This window comes from Aphelocoma coerulescens, chromosome 24 (genome assembly GCF_041296385.1).
Source record: "Aphelocoma coerulescens isolate FSJ_1873_10779 chromosome 24, UR_Acoe_1.0, whole genome shotgun sequence".
Classification (NCBI taxonomy): domain Eukaryota; kingdom Metazoa; phylum Chordata; class Aves; order Passeriformes; family Corvidae; genus Aphelocoma; species Aphelocoma coerulescens.
Window position 1 is genome coordinate 3,222,273 of NC_091037.1, and position 18,663 is coordinate 3,240,935.

An 18,663-nucleotide genomic window follows, 5' to 3' on the forward strand; every position below is an offset into this window, starting at 1 on the left:
GCACAAACCTGCTGAAATAAACCCAAGACGTTTTTGCTACCCCACATTTAATTTGCATTAAAGCACAAGTACAGAGAGCTCCCTGCCTTTCCACGCCCCACTCCTTTGCCAGCAACACACCAAGGGGCTGCTCCTGCTGCAGGGAGCCTGCAGCTCACAAAGCAAAATGCTCTGCTCCTCATGCCTTTCAGGTGTGAGTGCCTCAAGCCCTGCCCTCCACATCCCCCACTTCACCTGATTTGGGGCTGTGTTAGCTCAGCACAGGTGTGCCATCAGTTCAGCTGGCAGGGGAAGCTTCCCCTTTGGTTTTGCAAGAGGTTTCTACTCCATCCCACCTCTCCCATTTATCCTGAGTCCATTTCAAAACCCACTCCTCTCCAGCCCCTCAGAGGAAACTCGTGGTGAGTGGTGGTTTCCCAAAAGGAAGGCTGCACTTCATATGACACACAACCACACAGGCTCACCATGTGCAAAAATAAGATTATAGCACACAAAGCTGGGCTCCAAGTGGCCCAGCTTTTCCACAGATAAGGCAGATGGAGGAGGCTTAGGATGCAAATCGAGCACTTTTCCTTCAAAAAAAACCTCCCCAGCTGCTGAAGGTGCAAAAGGCAGAGTTTTAGGATAAGCTTTATGGTGCAATTTGTTTCCATCACACTCTGCTTATGATGATTTAGCTGAGTGGATCCAGAATCTGTTACAGTAAAACAGGTCAGGGTGGGTATGGGAAAAGATATTTCCATTCTTCAAAGGCAGAAAAACAATTTTTCATCTTTTCTGACTGGATACAGTTAAAGAAGATTACAGCTGGTATGATTGCTTTTGGCAGCCTAGTGTTTGACCTATAATTCTGTAAAAATATAACTAACCCTCCATATATTGACTGTCAGGAATTTTCCCCCATGTGCTTTTTGTTCTCCTCCGTCTACTTTATATGGAAAATTTACCATATAGATCTGCATTTAAAGCTTCCTTGGCCTATTTCATGAGCAGACAGAACAGATTAAAGTGAATAGAACATAAGCACAGCTCAGAACTCTGTCTGGTCACAGAATCCCGGGATGGTTTGGGTTGGAAAGGACCTTAAAGCTCATCTCACGCCTTAGGCAGGGACACCTTCCACTAGGCCAGGTTGTCCAAGCCCCGTCCAACCTGGCCTTGGACACTTAACTTCGATCAAATGCAACATTAAAGCTCAGTTTAGCTGCTCCGGGTGCAGCCTGTGCTTTAGGAACTCCCTAAAACCCAGTTTGCCAAGAGCTGGGAGGACGTAAAACCCCATTTATAGACAGTTTTTGCCTGAGCAGTGCCAGTGACCAGGCCCAGGTGTAAGCACCCTTTCCCGAGGCTGCCATCCCACCCCGTGTGCCACAAACAACGTGGGCACTCCCGCTCTGAGCATCTCAGCTGGACCAGGCCCCTCCTTTCTCCATCACCAGGGGGAATCCCTCCAAATTTCCTCCTCCAAAGGCCCTCTGTTCACATGCAGAGCACCCTCAGCTTGGGCAGCTCGTTCCCACAAAGGGATTCCCTTGGGATTTTTGGTTGTTGATGACCGAGATCTTGGCCCGTGCTGGAAAATCCAGATGAATGCAGCCAAGCACAGGCCCCGTGCAGCTCCCTCCTTGCCGCTTTAAGTTTAACTTTCCCTGTTTACTTTTTAATTTAATGTATTCTTTTGATCTCTCTTCCTCTCCTTTCTCTTGTCTCCCCGAGTTTGCTGACACAGGAGAAGCATGACAAGCTCAGACAGGCCTAACCTACTTTTTTTTCCTTTTCTCTGGTACATGTGAACGCTCCCACTCTCCTTCCCAGCATATGAAAGCACATTCCAAGTATCATTATAATGATACTTCCAGTCCCCTGTGAAGTAATTCCCCCACTGACAGGTGAGGAAGCTGAGACACACAGAGCTCTTAAATTACTTGCCCCCCAAGCTTCCAGCAACACCAGGGGAAATAAAACCCACCAGGTTCCCCTTTTTCTTGGGCCCAATCTCTATAAAAATATCATTCCTCCACCCATCACAGGTTTGTGAAATGCCTCCACTCCTAAACAGAGGAACAGCAAAATTTTCGGTGCCCATCACCCAGGTTTGCACATTTCTGGGGTTTAACTGCAGCTGAGGAACTGCCCCCACCATGTCCTGGGTGCCTCCAGGCTGTGTTGGCACCTGAGAGCTGGAGAGGGACTTTGGACAAAGGATGGAGGGACAGGACACAGGGAATGGCTTCCCACTGCCAGAGGGCAGGGATGGGTGGGATATTGGGCAGGAATTGTTCCCTGGGAGGGTGGGCAGGCCCTGGCACAGGGTGCCCAGAGCAGCTGGGGCTGCCCCTGGATCCCTGGCAGTGCCCAAAGCCAGGCTGGACGGGGCTGGGAGCACCCTGGGATGGTGGGAGGTGTCCCTGCCCAGGGCAGGGGTAGCACTGGATGGGGTTTGAGGTCCCTCCCAACCCATCCTGTCATTCTATGGACTTAATTTCATCCTAACCACGGATACCCCTCAGCCAAGCTGGTTTTCCTCCTTGTATGGGATAATTCAGTGCTAAGCCACGAGCTCAACTTTACAGAGATCAGATTCCCAGTTATGACACCAACTAAAATTCCATCACTCCCTGCAGGGTACGGAATAAACCCCAGCATTTACGAATCTGAACTTTCAAAAGCAAGAACACCTTTAAAATTAGCCTAAAATTACTTGAATTCAGCTATTGACACCTTTGGGGTTCCTATTGTCAAAGATCTTCTCTGGAACCCATTTTTTATCTTGTGAAAGCTGAAATTAACACATTATCTTTGAGTCTTAAAGGCAAAAAATCCAAATACTACAAGGAGTGAATGATAAAATCAAAAGTGGACTTTGGACCAAGCATCTGCACCAGAGCACTCAGGAAAATCAAACCATATTAATTTTTGAGGTGAGTTAGCTGAGCACTGTTTAAAACCCCGTTTAGACTTTATACTTCCCAATCAGAGTGGTTTGAATTCGGTTTGACTACATTTAGTTTGGAACCAAATCACATTCACACAAAATCACTTCCACCATGAACGAGGGTGACCACAGAGGGGCTCAGAGCACTTTAATGCACTTTATCTATGCATCCTCACTTCAATAAAAAATAACTTCTGCCCATCCCAGTGCAGACAATCCCAGAATTCTTTACTAGAAGTGCAACAGTGCTCCTTTTCCAGCTCAGTTCTATTTCAGCTCTAATGTTTAATTATCTTGAACACAGCAACAGCCACACCACTGCAGGAAGAAATCGATGCTCCCTTTGCTCCCAGCTCTAAATGCATGTGTTCCATAATCAGCCTAACAGAACAGACATTTGGGACTGGACATCTGGGGAGCACATGAGAGGCCACCTCAGCTATTAAATTATTTTGCAAGCATCCCTCTCCAACCCAGCTTTGGGTATTTTTTTCCTTCGTTACGCTAAAAAATATATTAAAAAAAAAATTAAAAAAGAGAGTAATGATTTTGGTTTATAAAGGTATTCAATAATCACCTCTCAGCTGCATTACTGGGATGCTTTCCTGTCCTAAAAATCTCCCACTACACCTTAGACATCTTCTCAAGAGGATTCTGATGTGCTGGTACTCTCTGTGCCATCAGCTCTGGGACTCGTTTCTCCCCTCACTGACACGCAGCTGCCTCTGGGGTTAACCTGAGCACTCAAACACCTTTCTACGATATCCAGGAAAGCAGGAAAAACCCCAAAACCTCCAGAACAGCAAGGAAACATGAACTGGATTCATGCTGACAGCTCTGAGGGGTCTAAAGGAGGAGAATTCCCACTGCACAGCAGCTCCTCAGGAGGGCACTTGGACTCCATTGAGGGTGTTAAGCATTTTAATTATTCTGTTTTTCCTTTCTGAACCTCCAAAGCTGCCCAGTGGATGCAGGGAGAAAATATCAATGAAATGAAAGGCCAGGATGATGTGGAGATGAAACTGAGTCTCAGAAGGAGCCAAAGTGGCCAGAGCAGAAACCTTCACCCTATCCCACACCACCCGCTGCAGCAAGAGCTGCAACCTCTGCCAAAACCTGGATTTCAGGGAGGGAATCACAAAAGTGATTCTTAACCAAAGCACAAAAGCATTTTGGTAGAGGAGGCACAAGGGAGGAAGAAACACTGAGATCCTCAGGTTCCACTCCAGCTTATAAACTGCCCAATGTTTCCCCACTTCAACTAAAAATTTTCCTTGAGTTAAAATCAGGGAAATAACATTTTGGGCAACTTTTCTCCAGTGAAATGCTCCCAAAAAAAAGCCCTCAAGGTGAGTTCTAGCCAGAATTACTCTGAGTGTTTCAGAGAGATATCAGATCCCAAGATTTAACAGTTCAGCACTGGTATTTCTCCCTCTCCCTTTCAGGTTTCCCTTGGAGGTCCAAAAAATCATTTACAGAAGCACCCAGGGTCTTTTCTGTGCTGGAACTGCCTCTCCTTCCCTCCCTCCCTCCCTCTGTTTTAGGAGAGTGGCAATGCTCTGAAAAGGCCGGATCTCATCTGACTTTATTGCTGTTGGGGGCCAAGTAAAAAGGGTGAGACCCATAAACACAAAGATGCCAAGATACAAGGAGGCTCCAGCTGGGATGCCCAGCCCTGGCTGCTTTGTTCCCTGGGAATAATCAATATATTGGCAGAGATCATATATGTATATATGAGGAAAGTGGAGGTGCAAAAAGATACATTGGATGCCAAGGGACCATTTAATTTCTTATTATATCCCCGTGCCCCTTCCATAAATCATAAACCTTCTTTTTACTCACATTTCTACTCTGAATTGACACCTCCTCTTCTGCTTTTTCCCTCTACAGGTGCAACCAAAATATTTCTGCACAAAATCTTCGGGGGAAGCACAACAAACATTTATGGCTGTGGGACACGGATCCACTCAGAACCCAAATCCCACGGAAAGTAACCAGATTTAACTACAAACTTTGAGTTCAGGCCAGGGTGGTTGAAGTTTCACTGAATTCTGCTATCCCAGGCTAATTTAGTGCTTTCTGTGGCAGCAAATCACCTGGAAATCAAATATCTCCCAGCTCCAGAGTGATCTGCATTCCTCTGAATCCTGCCCTTCCCTGCTGGCCCCACTGCCCTGACCCACAGCAGAAACCCCAGGCCAGCCACTGTCGGCTCAGCCCTTCTGAAGGATGAGCCCTAAATTCCCAGGGAAGGCCATAAATTGGCTTTATGTGAATCCTGTTTTGATAAAGCTCCTCAAAGCTGCCCCTCGTGTGCTGCAGAACTCTGACCTGAGCAGTCTGAGCTGCAGGAAATCACCCCAAACCATCATGCTGGGGATCCAGGATTCACTGATTTGATCCAAAACCCCAAGAGAGGTGGGAGGTGGGAGGCTGGAAATCACTGCAGCAGCCATCCCAGTGCTTCCATGCATCCCAAGGACACGGTGCCAGCCCGACAAAACTTTCCAGCCAGGACAGCACAAGATGCTCAGCTTTCCTCCAAGGGAACTTGGGAGCAACAGGTTTTTCCCTGGAGAAATCCTGGGGTGTTGCTGAGCTGTGTGGGGCAGGAGGGAAAGGCTGCACTCCACAGGCAGAGTGTGGAGCAAACCCCACTGAGCCCCAGAGAAAAATGAGAGAGGCCAGGTGCTTTAGCTCAGGACTTGCAGAGTTTAAACCTCTGTGCATTTAAATTAAGTCTATAAAAGCTGACCAGGAAAGAAAATGTGAGACAATGTAAAATAAAATTAAATAAAAAAGTAATCCATCACACTGCCCACCACAATGAGTTTTCAGCACAAACCCAAAGCCTTTGCCCATCCACAACACAAATTTCCAGTGCTCAGCTCCAAAAACACTCCTAGGCCATCAAGGTGAGGCTTTTCATTCAGGTTCACAAACTAAGACGTCATTGTAAGTGGTTTAGAAGCCCAGCAAATTTTAATATCCATGCCAGCGTGTGTGACCAAAGGGATTACCCACAATGGCTCACCTGATTACTTATACAAATGCTGCCTTTTTTTTTCTTTCTTTCTTTCTTTCTTTCTTTCTTTCTTTCTTTCTTTCTTTCTTTCTTTCTTTCCCCCTTTTTAATCCAAGACCGTGCAGAATGCCAAGCAGGAGAATGGGGTATGTGCTGGAATGTCTGAGGGCTACAGGCTTGGGATTTATATTCCATGTTGAATTCATTGTTCTCCCTCCTACCCCCGCTGCCCTCTCAAATATGCTGCAGCCATGACAGAAATAAATTAGCCCGAGGTACAGGTCACACCTTCAAGGGCAGGCAGAACTCTGAGTAAAATCAATAGAGAAGATGGGAGTCTCTCACAGCTGAAGCAGAAAGAATGACGCATTGAGGGCTTTACACATCCCCAGACAAAGGCACTTTGGAGAAACCCCGGTCCCTGCTGCCTCGGGAACACAAAGCTCATTTTTTCAACCACCTGAACCCCAAGAGCAACTCAGAAAAGCCCCATTTTTATGGAGAATTTGCATATCGATGAAAAAAGTTCTATTTCTTTGCACCTCTGCCCCGGGAAGGGGATTCAGATGCTGAACTCTGGCCCAGGTGCAGCTCTAAAAACTTTTCTGCAGTGAGCAGAATCTGCACTGAACTTCAGCTTGGTTGAGGTTGGAGAGTGCTAAATTTTGCAGCACTCTCCAACCTTTTCAAGGGGTTGCCTCAAACGAAAAAAAAACTCCCCTGAACTTCGGTAAACTCTGAAAAGGGGCACCAACAGACACTGAAATACGTGTTGCATTCCTTAATTTCACTTGTGATTTGAAAGCAATGGATAACACATTCAAAGTCATTGAGAGCCTCAAACTCAGGCTTCAGTACTTCTGAGTCCCAGTTCCTCTGAAATCAGGAGATAGAAGATTTATAAGGATTTGGATATGGGAAGATTGATGCAGGAGTCAAGTGGGTTTTGCTAATGTCCCTATGGTGAGTTAAGTATTAACTCTCAGAGTGAGGCTCAGAACCTGTTCAGACACTTCACAGATCCCACGGGGTTCCCACCTGCCTTTCCAGGTTCCTAAAAGCTTTAAAGCCTGATTTAAGCTCCCACAATACTTCTAAAAATAGGAGTTAAACTTCTCAGTCCCACAGGAGTTTCTGAAATTGCTACCCAGGAGGTTTCTCAATAGACAGAGCTAAAAGCTTTTCTCCTTTCCTGTCCCTCCCAGACTTCTCCAGAGACAACTTTGGCCCAAATGCAGCTGGATCTAAATCCAAATGAAACCTGATTTTCTGCAAAGCCAGCAGGAAAATGTCAAATAAGGAACTTTCTCCTGACCTCCCTGTTTGTTTGCTTTTTTTAAAAACCCCACACAACATTAACACGTGTCTTGTGCTTTGATCATTAGACTCACACTTCCACCTATGGCAAAATAAACTGTATTTGTACTTACACTTGTGGAGCCTGTGAGCAATGTGGGAAATAGAATTGCTTTCATTTCCACTGCTACCTGCAAAAATAAAGGGAGGAATTCACCATTAACACCAGGAATTTGCTCACAGTCACTGCCCCATGTCTCAAATGATGCAGCAACACCTGCAACACCTCTCTGCCTTTTAGGAAAAATCGGGGTAAATTTAACACCTCGAGGGAAAAGGGTTTATCATGAACTTGTACAGATGTTTTTAGCCAGATCAGAGGTTCCCAGCTCCTCCATGGCTCATTCCCTGCAGCAGTCTTTGTGTGCTCGTCCTGGGGACAGGGAAGGTGGGGAAAGAAGCACATTCCAGATGTTTCTGAGAGTGTTTGGAGGCTCATGATCCTGGTCAGACATTAGGCAGAAGAGCCTCCAGTGACTTGCCCTGCTGTTCCTTGGTTCTTCTTGAGGACAAGAGGGTGATGATAATGCACATTTCTGCCTGAGATACCTCGAACACTGCCCGAGGCACCATTTGCAGGTTTTGCTTTGCACTTCCACGCAACAAATGGGAAAATAGAGTTATCAGTGCCTCCTCCAAAGAGATTCCATGTCCTCATCTAGTGCAGCTTCCTCAAAAATAAATCATCCCTTGTTTTACACTTCCCTGGGCTCCACAAAACAGGAAGTCCTGTTCCTTGGAGAGCATCCCAACAAGCACAGGGACCTTTATGTGCACAGATCCCATTTAGCATCTGTGGGTCAGGAATGACCCAGCACAGATACACCCACGTGGGGGCTGTTCCCCTCATCCCAGCTGGCTCCCTTTTCCAAGGGATTTAGCCAGGGGCTTTCAGATGGGTCTTGACATCCTGATCCTCAAAACGCTCTGAGCAATCCCCATCTTCAAAACAAGGAGGATGTGTGAGCACTGGGAGCTGCCTGAAGTGCTCCAGATTCCTGCTCCTCTCATCCCAAGGCAGGAGCAGCCTCGCAGTTCAATGGGAATCCAACCCATTCTTCTCCTCCTGCTTCCTCCATCCAAATTTCACCTCTGCCTGTTGATTGTGGCTGGATTCAGATGGAGATATCTCCATCAAGGAGCAAAACCATACATGGAACTTTGGAGAGACACATTAAGTTTTTTTCCCTATTTAAATCGTTCAAAAAACCAGGATTCAGCACAAAAAAATGAAAGACAGAAAATGAGCTTACACATACTGGAAATGATTTACTCCATTCTGGAGGTAAATGAAAGCTTAGAAATGGTAAATTAAACCTTAGAAATGGTAAATTAAACCTTAGAAAGACCTGGGCCTTTCCAGGAACTGTGGAATTCCCCTCCCTTGTTTTAGAAATAAAAAAGGATTTAAATGCAACCAATGAACAGGAGCAGGCCTGCCTTGGGAACACCTGGGTAGGTGGAAAAAGAAATATATCTGTATTTAAGGATGAAAACAAAGAAGGACAGGAGACTAAATGGTTTATTGTCCAAAATCTGGCTAATACTCATTTAATGGATGTGACTATTCCACACCTCAGGTGAAAGTCTGACCTCCATGGACTGAGTTGTTTTCTACTTCCAACTCCTGCAAACCTATAAGTTGTAAAAATCTCAACCCTAGGAAGGGAAATTAAATAACCCCCAAATATTTCCTGTCCTAAATTATAATTTTACACGTGAAGTGAGTTTATACAGAGCTGGATTCTGCAGCTTGGATACCTGTAAAGGAACAATGAGGGAGGCCACGTTGTTTGTGCCTGGATGAGGACAATGCTTTGCCTTTCCACTGCCACTGGAGCTGGGATAAATCTGAGGCTCCAAAAGTCCCTGTTCAAAACTCAGAGGAGGATGTGCAGCTTTGCAGCCTGGGTTTATTTATCTCTCAAAAGCACGAGGCGTTTGGTTTTGTTTTTTTTTTTTTCTCCCAGAAATATGCAAAGTGCCTCGCAAAAGACCCTCCCCATTTCCCAGGAAATGGAGGGCTGGAATGTACAGAGGGGAGAGAGCCCTGTGGCCACCCCGTGTCCAGCTGCAGCACCACGGTCCCCACCAGGCCCCCAAATCAAAAGGCAAAGACACTTCCCCAGCCTTCCCTCATCAAAAACTCCCTTGGATCTCAGGGGGTGAACGTGGGGAAAGATCAGAGAGCTCCAGCTTTGGGGATTTGCAGATTCCTTCTGCCTGGTCTGGCTGCTCCCCGTCCCTCCCCAGGCACAAGGCAGGTAATCCCAGTGGGAATCCACTGGGAGATGCAGCAAAACCCACTCCTCCTGTCCCCCTCTGCACACTGGGGCTTGTGCAGAGTTTTGTTTTTAGTGAGCAGCAGCAAAACTCGTGGAGCTTGCAAAGATATTTCCCACTGCTGACCCTCCAGCTAGGAGTTATACCTGCTATCCCTTTTTTCCTACTGAGATCCTTTGCATGGGATAACTCCCGGTTTACAACAACCAAATAATAAATATGGCAGCTTTTAAACACGAGGATTTCATGTTTGTATGTGTTAATTTCTTTCAAGTTTCTAAAATTCAAATATCCAAGTCTGTACCCCCTCCTCAAACATACAAACTTAAATCCCAACTTTTGATAAGCCACATAACCATTCCCAAGTATATCCGAGGACAAGATTTAACACCAGAAGCTGCCAAATGTTCCTGACCCACTTCAAACAATCATTAACTACAGGCAGGTTCTAATTATTTGAGTCCATTTCACTTCTTATTCAGTGGTCATTTTGTTTCTTGGCCATTTGGCCTATGTTCAGAAAAATCTCCATTAGGCAGCACAAAGTCTCCCAAAAAGATGAAAAATTCTCTTATCCCATTCTAAGGTTGGGAATATTTCAAATCCTCGAGAGACAGGAGTCCTAAATATGCTTTTAAAAGCAGAAAGTAGAGAGCACTTAAAAATTGAAAAACTTAAAAATTCAGCCACCGAGTAAAATTTAGTTACCAACTAAAATTGCTTTCTCTCACCTCTCTGCTAACAGTTTTGCAATTCCTTTTCCAGAAAGAACTGGAAAACTTATTAAAAGGCAAAAAACATCAATGCTGGGACTGGGAACAATCACATGAACAAGCCACAAGATTTGCTTGATAACACAGAGTTTATTATTCAAGAACGAGTCTCATTTTCAGCTCTAAGGCAGAGGGCGGGGAGAGAAAGGGGGGAACAGGCTTTTAAAACACATGCTGGAAGCCCAGGATTGCATTTATAGGAACCACTAAAAAAAAAAAAAAAAAGGAAGAAAGAGAAGAAAAAGTAAAGAAAACAAATCTCTGTTCTATCAGCAAGCTGAGTTTTCAAAAGTTAAGCTCAGCACCCAGCAAACTCAGGCTGTTTTCTTTAAACCAAGTTTACCTTCAGCAGAGAGAATGAACAAGGAGGGAGCTGCTGAACTTTTTTTTTTTTTTTCCCCCCCAAAAGTTCAGCTCTGCTCAAGATGGGAAGGGATAGAGGAGAGCAGAAACAGGGAGTTCAAAAGTCACAAAAGCTGCTCGCAAAGTTCCTCTGCGCCCCCTCGTACTGACCTAAGCAGTCTTCGTTTCACAGGTAGCAAACTTTGTCTCCTTCTCCAGGGCGAGATTCCCACTCGCAGGAAGGCACCCGGCATCAAAAGGACATTGTTTCCACTCCTCCGAGGAGGGAAGGGAAGGGAAAAGCACAGCCCAGCCAGGTACTGTTTCTTCCTGAAAAGTAAATCCAGCATTCTGGAATGAGTTCAAACCTCGGGCTTGACAGGCACGGGAGCGAAGCTTTCGCACTGAGCATGCTTCGTCCTGCACTGCCTGCACACTTAATGAACATTACTTCCTTCCCAGTGGTTACTCCTAGCAGAAATCCACACCCCCTCTTTGAGAAGTGAGGAATGCAGCTGAAACCAAAGTCCAGAAAACATGCCCGGCACCCAGACAAGGCCCCACGGATCAATAAACTCAGGTTGTGACCCGCAGGTCAGTTTGTCAAACAGGACATCAGGGTGAGTTTTTTCTACACTTGGTGGAGTTTGCTTTATGCCTCAGCTAATGCTGCTCGCTCCCCAGAGAAAATAAAACTGCGCTGGCTTTTAGAGAATGATTAAATGCTCCAATAACAGATGGGAATGCTCTTTCAAATCTTGTCTTTCCAAACCTGCTTGAAAGTGAGGAAAGAAGTTTGGGGTTTTTTTTCTCCGGACTAAACTTGGTTCTTGGGCTCCTGAACAAAAGGTATTTGAATTTGTCCTAGGGAAGGAGTATCTGGTGACTTAAAAAAAAAAAGAAAGAAAAGCTCCTTTTATTTAGTTAGGGTCTAATCCTGTTCCGTTTGCAATCACATGGAGTTTTGTCGTTACCTCCAGTGGGAATAGCGCCGGGGTTTTAGATTACAAATGCTTTCAGGCAAGAGCTGTGTCTACTCCAGTGACCTGCACAGGCCAGACTGGTTTTGGCACTTCAGTTTGCAATTTACACCATTGCTGTGTCTGAACCCTGCACAGCAGCAACCCCCCCCCCCCCCCCCCCAAATTCAGGAGGAATTGCTGGAGAGAAGCAATTCTGCAAAATTGGATGGGTTGTTTTTAAGGCTTTTCATTGTGTTTCAGGCTTTCCAGTTTTTCCTGGAGGTTCCACTTCGCTCTCACGTCTCAATTCTCCTCCACAATAGCAGTAGAAATGGAGCCTTTTTGTCCTGGAGTCTCTGATGGCCCCGACTGCCCCATCAGGGAAAAAGCCAAGTGCAAGAATTGAAATTAAATAACACAGGCCATAATATTGTCAGGGTAAGGAGTCACAAATGCATGGGACATTACACTCTAAGGCCTCCAAATTTTAAAATAGGTTAAAACTCCATCATGACCTCAGTGTCTGAGCAAAGGCAGGCTCCACAGGGCTGCGGGTCCTGATGTGAGCAGGACAAACCACAACAGAAATTAAATTTTTGGAGTCCAAATGGCCCAGACCTTGAGAACACAGACCCAACTGAGCCTGCAAATTCTGACAGTGCACAGTGGGAATACAGTCACACTAATACAGTTCAGAACCACTTTGCTCCTAAGTGCAGCCAAGTGATGTCATTTCTTTAAAAAATTGTTTCCAGGAGACATCGCTGGTCTCCCTTGTTTCCTTCAGGATCATAAAAAGAAAAGTCCCAACCCTACATGACAAAACCAAGCTGTGCTGCATTTCCAGTGCACAGAGCTTGAAGAGGTTTTGGAAACCCCCAGAGAAAGTTTTTGGGCTGGTTTGGAGAAGCAGCCATGGCAGGCTAATTAAACCCAAACGCAGTAACCAAAAAGCTTTTCCCTTTGCTGTTTCCACTTCACATCCCAAAGCTTTCCTTTGGTCAGGAAAGTCCCTAGTTCCCCTCAGATGCATAAAGTCCCTCACAGGGGACTTTCCTAACAGGCAGCTAAATTGGAATTTTATCTCCCCTGGACCATCTCCGAAGCTTTTCTGGGATGTGCCAAGAACTAAACCCATCAGGTGTTCATTGAGGCTGAGACATGGAGAGCAGGGGGACAGGGACTGAAAGGATTTACCCTGAAGCTCTGAACTGATAGACCCAAGGCTTAAACACAGAGCGGTGATTTTAGACATCCTCATGTCCCTCAGTTCTTCAGAGAATCCTAAAATGGTTTGGGTTGGGAAGGACCTTAAAGCTCATCTCATCCCAACCCCTGCCATGGGCAGGGACACCTCCCACTATCCCAGGCTGCTCCAAGCCCTGTCCAGCCTGGCCTTGGACACTTCCAGGGATCCAGGGACAGCCACAGCTTCTCTGGGCACCCTGTGCCAGGGCCTGCCCACCCTCTGACTAAGGAATTCCTTCCTCCCATCACCATTCCTGCAGCCCAGCTGGATGAACAAGACACGGGCGTTCTTCGAGCTCGAATTGCCACCAGAAGCAGGGCACAGCAGTGAAGCACCTTTGGAGCACTGTGGTGTGACACTGGGGTGGCAGCAGGACATGACCCCAGCTACCCCAGAGCTGAGGCTTCCCAGCCCTGCTGCCACTCGCACAAGAACTGCATCAGCCATCCAAGCTGCAACCCCGAATCCCACCCTCACAAATCCCAAATCCCATCCTCCCACGGCCGCTGCCGCAGCTCCCCAGCACCCCAGGGCTGCTGGCTGCATTTTCCTGGTGGATCCCCCAGGCCTGAGAGCTGCAGGCACATGGCAAATGTGCCGTGTGTGTCACACACCGGGGGGAGCAGACTGCTGATTCCCTTCATGCCTAATTACCCAGGAGCGCCTGGCACGATGATTTATTTAGCACAGCGCTGGCCCAGCTCTCAGACGGGTCCCGTGTCCAAGTGGAAAACACACTCCCTCCCGTTTTCCTGCTGGAAGGAAAATCATCCAGGGCATCCGAGGCCACAAAACTCTTCTCTGAGTTATTTAGGGGAAGCTATATGGAGCACTGGATGCCAAAGTTAGGGTGGCTGCTGCACCTCAAAATGAGCTCAGAAATATGTTTATATCTCCATCTGAAAATAAACATATTTTATATGTTTAATAGATAAATACATATCCTGTTCTGACACACAAATCACACGTTTTTGAGAGTAATTTCATTTCAAACTGGGATCGGTCCTACCTTTGACTCTGCAGCTGGGACAGGTAACTCCATCCAATGACCGAGGTGCTTAAACACCCTTTGGGCTCTGCAATAAGTGGCAGAAAGTTGGGCAGGGTGGAAAAGAGCAGGAAAAAAGGGCAATATCCCATGTCTAGGAGCTATTAGATGGACAGTCATCAGCAGTGAGAGGAGAACACAGCCTCCTCCAGGCACCCATGAGTCAGGAGCAGGGCTGGGGGAAGCCTGGGTGAGCGAGAAGCCCCCAGCGAGCGGCTCAAGCTTTGGCCAGAGGAGCTGCTCGGGGTTTGGGCTGCTGCCCACACGTTCTGTTAAACCAGCAGAGCTGTGCCCTGGGGCGCAGACCTGGAACGGGCTCTGGCGTGGCATCAGCCCATCAGACAGAGCCCACCAAGCACGGGCACCACATCCAGGAGGGGACCCTTGTTCCTTCAGATGCTCAGTGCCAACCCCCCGCCCCTCCCAGAGCCAGCAGCTCCAGCTGGGACAGCTTTGCCTCCCTCTTTTCCCCCCAGGACGCATAAAACGCGTTCCTGCTCTCCTTCCTGACACCAGAAAAGCCTGGATTGCTTCCCATTGTGCTGCGAGAGCTTGAAACGTGGCCATGCTATTTACAGCATCTTCTTTGCCCGGGGGGATTGGAGACGCAGCCCGGTTTTTCCACCAAATGCAAGCAGCAGGCACTGCTGCATGTGCCAGCACGGCGAGCTCAGCCCTACCTGTCCCTGCTTCCTTGTGGCCACTGGAAACACTACAGAGGGAGAAAACTGGATTTCCCCAGGAATGCTGTCTGCTTCCCCATTGTTCTCAGCGCTCACATCCATCCATCCTTCAATTCTGGGTGGGAAAGGACAAATTAAAGCAAGGCTCTGAAGGGTGGGGCTCGGTTTCTGGTCCTCTGAACTGTCATGCTCGCTTTTGGCCGCAGAAGAGCTTTTCAAAAGGCTTTCAGTGAGTCAGAAGCCTCAAATCTCTTGGTTTTCAGCGGGAGTTGGGCTCCTGCTGGAACTGCAAAAAGCATGTTCTGCCTGCGAGTGTCTGGAGGAGCATCCCGGCTTTTCTAGGCTCCTTAAACAGCCCCGGGAGAAGCTCTGGGTGCTTGGGGATGGGATATAACTGGGGTGACTTTTGGAGCCTGTTGTGGTGGGTGGAGCTGGCCCTGCTGCTCCAGCAAAGCTTATTCCAACCTTGCACTGAGGGAAAAAGTGACCCAGGAGCCTTTATTCCTATGGACAAGTGGAAGAACTCACTCAGGTGTGTCCCCAAATGTCCCCAAGAGAGCAGCCTCCAGGAGATCCTGGCACTGCACCAGATAAGAGAGCCAAGGATGCCGAGGAGGGACCTTCAGAGCTGGCTCCAGAGGCAAAGCAAAGCCTGACTCAAAGGGACCTTGGGTCTGTTACTGTTGGGAATTCAATTAATGAAATTGAGGTTGCATATCCTGGCTGAAGAGGTTCTTTGGTCAAACCCCCAGTAGCCAGAATCAGAGGGAGAAACGGAGGGGAAGTGTGTGAAGTGTACAAAAATTTATCAAACTAACTCTATATTTATATTTACACCCATGTTTTATATATATTTATATGTGTCTTCCAACTTTGAGACCTACTAAAATCAAGAAGGATTTACTGCATTACTTTGATGGAATACCAAATGTAGCTGGCACATTTTCCAGGGTGCAGCAGGTAATCCAGGCATGTTAAATGTTAAAGTACAAGAAAATTCAACTTTGAAGGTGGTGCAAGGACAGAGCAGGAAGCACTGCAGCTCCCAAGGCTGTACCACCACCCCCTGATCTTCCACACAACTTTGGGCAAGGCACTTCACATTCCCTGATTAAAAGTAATCAAAGATTGCTATGATAAAGCTGACACAGCAAATAATGCAGGAAAGGTGCAGCCACAGCCACAAAATTCCAGGGGATTCAACTCAGCTTATCAAATCAGATTAATGATGATTTTTTCTCTGTGTCTCGTTGTAGGGTAATAAATGACAGCAGGCATTTCCCTGTGACAACCTCTGCTTTTATATTCCAGGCAAAATAAAGTTGGTGGAAGGAGGAGAAAAAGACAAACTGCACAAGCAGCAGCGTTGAGCTTAGGGAATTTAATCTTTCTCTTCTCTCAGGAGAGAGCTGTCTCAAGGCTAAATGTTTTGTGTGCACAGGTACATGTGATAAATACTTGTGGAGAGATGTTGAAGTGCAATTCTTCTGAAGGAGCTGAGCTGCATCATTTGTGCTGCTGAAAACAGCTCGGCTTCAATAAGACATGATACTTTAAAAGAGAAGGGAAGAAAAGAAAGGAAAAAAAAGAGGGGAAAAAATCAAGACTTGTTCGTAATTTCTGGCATAAAGCAACAAGGTTTAGGGTTTTGCTTCTGATCAAGTAGAGCTAAAAGCCATTTTATTGCACTGAGTGGGTTGGATGTGTTTTTGCCAGCATAAAAGGACTTGGTGTGTATCAATCCCTACAGGATTAAAGAGTTTTCTGGTGCCTAATCCCAGCCTGGTGGAGATGCCTCATCTGAGCAGAACGTAGTGCAGAGAATATCAGAGCTGAACGTGAAGTTTAGAGCAGAAAACAACCACCAGGAGCACCAAAATGCAGGAATTTTCAGCCATCACAGGGGCACAGGAATGAGGCTGGACCCTAAATCCAACCAGCTCTACAAAACCCAGCCCAGGTCAGGAGTTTGGTTTTCTGGCCTCCATGATCCTACAACCTCAGCAAAAATGGAAGATTTCTTTGAAAGGCAACTGCTCACTTCTCTGATGGACATTCCCAGCCTGAATTAAGCACCCTACATCGTGGCTGGCCAGAATTTGGACATCAACCTGGAATTCCCACATGCAAACCTCCAGACTTAGCACTTCCCAGGAGCTGGCAGCAAGGGGAAAATGCCAGCTGTCCATGGGCACCACAACAGAGCTGAGGCATAAAAAAGGCAATAATATCCACATCCTTAATCATCTCCTTGGGCTGAGAGTCAGCACAGCCTGCCTTCAATCCCAGCTCCAAGAGCTCCTCGCAGGAGGCTCATCATCCCCGTGAATCGAGTGGATCCATTTCAGTTTTTCCACTCCAAGTCACTGGCGAGTTCAACTTTGGCCCTGAAACAAAAGGAGCCCTGGCTGCCAGCGTGGGCAGGGCTGCGAGGGGAGAGCGGCGGAAAGGATTGACAAAGCAAGTTCTGCAGCACTGGGAGAACTGCTGAGCTCTCCCTCTGCATTTCCTACTCACCTCTGGGTCTAGCACGGCGTTGAACTCCTCACAGTCAAGGGGGGGGGAAGGTGACAGTGTCATTTCCTCCCTTCATTTTGGAGATTTACAGTAACAGAGCCGGAGCAGCGTCTGAGTTTTGAGCGAGATTTCGCTGAAGTTCCCGCACCCCCAGGGTTATAAAACCTTGCCTTTGCTAAGGGTTCCTAAAGCACTTTGCAAAGGTGTGGGACAATGTGGGAGTCGACAGCCTTCCCCCAAGGAACAGCTGAGATTTAGGGGTCCCCAAGCCCTGTAGCTCTGCAGGAGCCACCCAGCATCCCCATGAGCCACGGTGGTCCCAGATGGAGCATTTTAAACAGGACCACCTTGATTGGAACAACCTTGGTACGGTGCAACAGTATTTTATCTGCCCACAGAAAAAGAAAGCAGGATTCCTTATCATCCCACCTGAACGAGCTCCTGGAAAATGTCATTAAAACTGAGATGGAGGCTTCGATTTTGGATATATTGACACTTAACGATGGACATTTCCATATCCAGAAATTCCCAAACAGCTTTAACTTGCACCAGTTGATTTTTAACTCTCACCTGAATGCATTTACTCTTTGTTGAGGACTTTTTCTTTCAAATACACACTCCCTGCCTTTTCAAACCACGGCCTGGTCGCTGATTTATTCCAAGAACTCTCCTTTTCTTCTCAATATCTCCCTCATCCTTTCTTTGCCTGTTGGTAACTTGGCTTATCCCATTTAAGCACTTTGCAGGGTCAGAGCGAGTGGCAGGGGATGTTTGTCTTATGTCCCATGAATTTAAAAGTCCCTTGTCCTGCAAATGCTGTTGTCTCTGTGGCTGCATCACCCCTTTAAATGCGCACCACACACAATACTTTGGTTTTTTAGGTTTTTGATGAGCTCTTTTAGTGATTTTAAAGTTTTTAAGGTGTCTGGGTGAATTCACACAGCTCCAGATCACCAGAGACCTTGAAGCAACTGCCTTGGTGCCTACCAGAGGAGTGAAAGCTTTTCATTTGTTACAGAGGTAAATGCAGTAAATACCAACAACATCTCCATCAAGCAGAACTTTGTCTGCTGTTTACCTGGAAACCACTCTCAGATGTGTTCCTGCCATAAACCTGCAATTGTAAAAGAGCCAGCAGGACTAAAACTCTTGTTGTTGAGTGCTACACCTCGTGGTAAAGTGTTTGTAGCTTTTTTTGCTGTTTGAACAAACAATTACATACAAACAAGGTTTAGAGAAACAAGTAACAGTACCCAGAGTAGGAGAGGAAAAACCACTCCAGACTTCTTCCCATACTTCTGCTGGGGGCCTGCTCTTCTGCCAGCAAGGAATTTATTTATTTTAATTGAATTAAAATCATTAATGAGTAAAACCTATGCATCAGGAGGAGAAGCCCAGCTATTTAAGCTGCAGTTTGAACAAAGCAGGAGCCATGGACGGTGCTCTCCTGTTCCATGCACAAGGAGATGCTGCATTTACCTCTCTGCTGA

The 18,663-nt window shown here is 46.8% G+C and overlaps 1 protein-coding gene across 19 annotated transcripts in view; it reads right to left on the reverse strand.

Annotated features, from left to right (window-relative positions):
• The window catches only part of LOC138098406 (uncharacterized), a 167,649-nt gene that overhangs the window by 128,629 nt on the left and 20,357 nt on the right, over positions 1-18,663 (reverse strand). For 12 of the 19 annotated variants that reach the window (XM_068994959.1, XM_068994958.1, XM_068994963.1 and 9 more), the window contains exons 2-3: positions 10,886-11,044; positions 7,391-7,447 (exon numbers count right to left, since the gene is read on the reverse strand). The exons of 1 other annotated variant lie outside the window; for it this stretch is intronic. The gene's annotated coding sequence lies outside the window, so the exon portion shown is untranslated. Of the gene's footprint in view, positions 1-8; positions 159-7,390; positions 7,448-10,885; positions 11,045-18,663 lie in introns of those variants that run through there. 6 more of the 19 variants (XM_068994948.1, XM_068994949.1, XM_068994955.1 and 3 more) reach the window with 4 other exon arrangements.